Source organism: Phacochoerus africanus, chromosome 3 (genome assembly GCF_016906955.1).
Source record: "Phacochoerus africanus isolate WHEZ1 chromosome 3, ROS_Pafr_v1, whole genome shotgun sequence".
Lineage (NCBI taxonomy): Eukaryota > Metazoa > Chordata > Mammalia > Artiodactyla > Suidae > Phacochoerus > Phacochoerus africanus.
The window spans coordinates 44,654,148-44,658,598 of NC_062546.1; positions in this window are offsets into that span (position 1 = coordinate 44,654,148).

The window sequence follows — 4,451 nt, forward strand, 5'->3', positions numbered from 1 at the left end:
CAGGCACCTCCTGTCTGCTGAGGGCAGTTTTTTGGAGAAAGAGGCAACTGTAAGCTGTTAGCAGCCAACACTCACAGAATGGGGGAGAGATGCACCTGCCCATGAAGGATCCAGAAAAGGATCTGTGTCCTACCAGAGGCTGACATGATATAGGGAACTTAGCAAGGCTCACAGAGTAGGAAGAGGAAAGTCAGTGGTCAGTTTCCCACTGCTTCTGGCACCTCTTAAGTTACCCTCTGTCATTGCATCACTCACTCAAAAGGCAAAGTTGGAGTTCCTGTAGTGGCTCAGTGGTTAAGATCCTGACACTGTCTCCATGATGATGCATGCTTAATCCATGGCCCCACTCAGTGGGTTAAGGATCTGGCATTGCCACAAGCTGTGGTGTAGGTCACAGATGCAGTTCAGATCTGTTGTTGCTGTGGTACAGGCTTGTAGCTGCAGCTCCGATTAGACCCCTAGCCTGGGAACTTCAAGGTGCCACGGGTATGGCTGTAAAAAGAAGAAAAAAGAAAGAAAAACCTGCAAAGTCCTTGAAAAAAGTATAAATTTGTTCTGCCTAGGGTACGTGCCCCCTCTGGTTGTACCAGGAATGTATGAAGAAAGATTTAGTCCACTGTGCTTCAGCAGTAGAAGAGAAGCACTAACTCCTGCCAAGACCGTACAAAATTAAAAGGGTGATTCCCAGTAAGGAGACTGGAACTGATGGGAAGTGGAGGCTGCATAGCATCAGTGATAATCATTTACCACACATGGAGTAGAAGTTGGCAGAATTATAATGAATTACAACAAAAGGAACTAAAATTATTTTTTACTTAATGCCAAGACTTATTTGTCAGTGGTTATTTTAGCTGCTCTATATACCATGGCAGAAATTGTTGGTTGCCTCCTCATTAGCCTTTCTTCCAGACTGCCTCCTTGATGGCAGAATCCTAGTAATTGCTGGGTACTGACTTTCCCTGCATCTTTTGCACATAGGACGAGAGCACATGACCCAGTTCTGACCAGTGGGTTCTCAACAGACGTCTTTTGGGAGCTGAACCTTCTGGGAAAGATTCATCTTCCTTATAAAGAGACATGCATAGAGGGAAACCAACACCTTTTCTTCCTGCTTTGAATGAAATCACATAAGAACCTGATGTTTGGAGCTGTGGCAGCCATATTGTGATAAGGAAAGAAAAGCCCAGAAAATCACACAAAAGCTTACTGTAACTAACTTTGTATTGAAACCACCTGTTTTTTGGTGTTATTATTACATTAGACCTTAAATACTCATATTACTGCTATTCTATTATTTGGGGATTCAGTTATTTGATATAATGATTTCATGTGGTTTCACTTCGCATTACCTTATGAGGGATATATATATATATATATATGGGTTTTTTTTTTTTAATTTTTAGGGCTGCACCTGCAGCATATGGACATTCCCAGGCTAGGGGTTGAATCAGACTGCAGCTGCCAGCCTACGCCACAGCCACAGCAATGGTGGGATCCGAGCCGCATCTGTGACCTACACCACAGCTCACAATAGTGCTGGATCCCTTAACCCACTGAGCGAGGCCAGGGATTGAACCCATGACCTCATGGATACTAGTTGAGTTCGTTACCTCTGAGCCACAGCAGGAACTCTGAGGCATATATTCTTATTTTCATTTCACACGTAGGGAAACTGAGGCAAAAATCAGTAAGTACCTTGACTGACGTATGACAAAAGTTCAGACTTTTGTTTGACTTCAGAGGCTTGAGATCTTTCTCTGTACCAGACCACTTTCTTATATATTAAAATAGCACCCTTGTCAACTGTTCTGTGTGACACAGACCTCAGTCAGTTCCTTTTCCTGCTTTGTCCCTTTATTCCCTACAGTGAAAGCTGAGTTAGCCAGAAATCAGTCTATTTATTTATTTATTTATTTATTGACCACCCCATGGGAAATGGAGTTCTTGGGCCAGGGATCAGATCCTAGCCAAAGTTACAACCTACTCTGCAGCTTCGGCAACACCAGATCCTTTACCCTACTGTGCCCACTGGGGATCAAACCTGTATCCTGGCACTGCAGAGACACCACTGATCTCGTTGCACCACAGCAGGAACTCCCGAGAAATCAGTCTTGTAGAACTATCAGTCTGAAGGTGAGGATCACATCTCTTTAGGAAGAAAACCAGCTCTGATGTTTCCATTGTGGTGCAAGGGGATTGGTGATGTCTCTGCAGCACCAGCATGCAGGTTTAGTCCTAGGCTCTCGCAGTGGTTTAAAAGGATCCATCATTGATCCCTGGCCTGAGAACTCCATATGCCGCGGGGCAGTGCCCCTCAATTCCCCCCAAGAAAGAAAGAAAGAAAGAAAAAAAAAAACCCAGCTCTGATAAACAACTCATGACTATTAAATTCCACTAAAAGTTTCCCAATGGAGAGTGTGGGCAGCCACTTCCGACTCTGATCACATCAACTCTAATCCAGGCAAGAAAAAAGTAATTCATGGGGGAGAGTTTCAGGTTCTAGCTGTGGAACCTTTCCCTGCTCAGTACTTTTCAGAATTCATGGTTAAAATGAGGAAGAATTGGTACTTGGTGGAAAAGCTCTCATGTTTAGAGAAAGGTCAATACTCAGTACCCCATTGAATGGCAGCCATCTCAATGATGTCAGCAATCTGAAGCTTTCCTGTACCTGAACACTGGTTCCAATAACTGCTGCCCTGCCTTCTTTGACTTTTGCTCTTGGTTATGTCTTCATTACAGACTGAAAATATCCTCTTTCTTCTGCTTTGGTGTTCATATTATATAGGTGGGGGCAGGACAATAGTTACTCCCTTTGAGCACATACCCAAAGTTTTTTTAATTTAAAAAAACTTAAGGAGTTCCCATCATGGCTCAGCAGAAAGAAGAATCTGTCTAGCATCCATGAGGATGCAGTTTTGATCCCTGGCCTCGCTCACTGGGTTAAGGATCTGACGTTGCCGTGAGCTGTGGTATAGGTCACAGATGAGGGTTGGATCCCGAATTGCTGTGGTTGTGGTGTAGACCATTGGGTACAGCTTTGATAGCCTGGGAACTTTCATATGCTGTGGAGCAGCCCTAAAAAAGACCAAAAAGAAAAAAAATAAAAGAAAAAAAAACTTAACTGATTGGTGATATGACAATTGTTAATACAAAAATGAAGACTTTAGACATTGTCAAGCACATGATTGAAAGATCTTTGGCTAGAACTTGAGTCTCACAGAGAAAAGTATTCCAAAGGTGGTGTGGTTTTTAGATGAGTAAATTTTGGTACAGACAGATGAGCTGACCCCTCCAGGGCACATTTTGGCCCCAGTGTTCATCTCCGTGGTTCTTCTCCCATGTTCTCTCTTCTATAACAGTTTGTAGATCAGCATCTATTTGGGACCATGTTTTCAAGAGGCCTTGGAAAATTATGAACAATGTGGTATGCTCTGCATGAGTTTCTTTCTTTCTCTTTCTTTCTTTCTTTTTCTTTCCTTCCTTCCTTCTTTTTTTTTTTTTTTTTTTTTTTGCTTTTGCAACATACAGACATTCTCAGGCTAGGGGTTGAATCAGAGCTGCAGGTGCCAGCATACACCATGGCCATAGCAAGGCCAGATCCAAGCTGCATCTGAGACCTACACCACAGCTCATGGCAATGCCAGATCCTTAACCCACTGAGCAAGGTCAGGGATCAAACTTGCATCCTCATGGATACTAGCTGGACTCGTTGCCACCAAGCTGTAACAGGAACTTCTGTTTTTTTCACTGGGATTTCTCTTTATGAGGTATCACCTTTCGTGCATTAGGAGAAGTGGATTAGTATGAATATGTATGTGTGTGTAAAGTACCCTTACTTGGTAAAAGAAGAAGAGTATAACTCTGTTCATTGATACCTAGAATTTTTTTGGCCACACCCACAGCATGCGGAAGTTCCAAGGCCTGGGATCAAACCTGGGCCACAGCAGCAATCAGAGCCATGGCAGTGACAACACCAGATCCATTGAGCTACCGGGAACACCATCATACTTGGAATTTTTTTAAAAAAAAACACTTTTCTGGAGTTCCCATCATGGCACAGCAGAAACAAATCCAAGTAGGAACCATGAGGTTGCAGGTTCCATCCCTGGCGTTGCCAAGCGGGTTAAGGATCCAGTGTTGCCGTGAGCTGTAGGGTAGGTCACAGACTCGGCTCAGATCTGGCGTTGCTATGGCTGTGGCGTAGGCCAGCAGCTGTAGCTCTGATTAGACCCCTATCCTGGGAACCTAGGATAGGTTTTAGGTGTGGCCCTAAAAAGCGAAAAAATAAAACAAAAAACAAAACCCACTTTTCTCTTAAAATTGTTAACATGTAAGCTCTTACATTCTTCCTTGGAATTATTAATTAAGGTGAAATTTAAAGAACAGGAATTTATCATGTATTTCCTGGTCTGTCATATATCTTAGTACAGATCCACCCTTCACTGGTACAT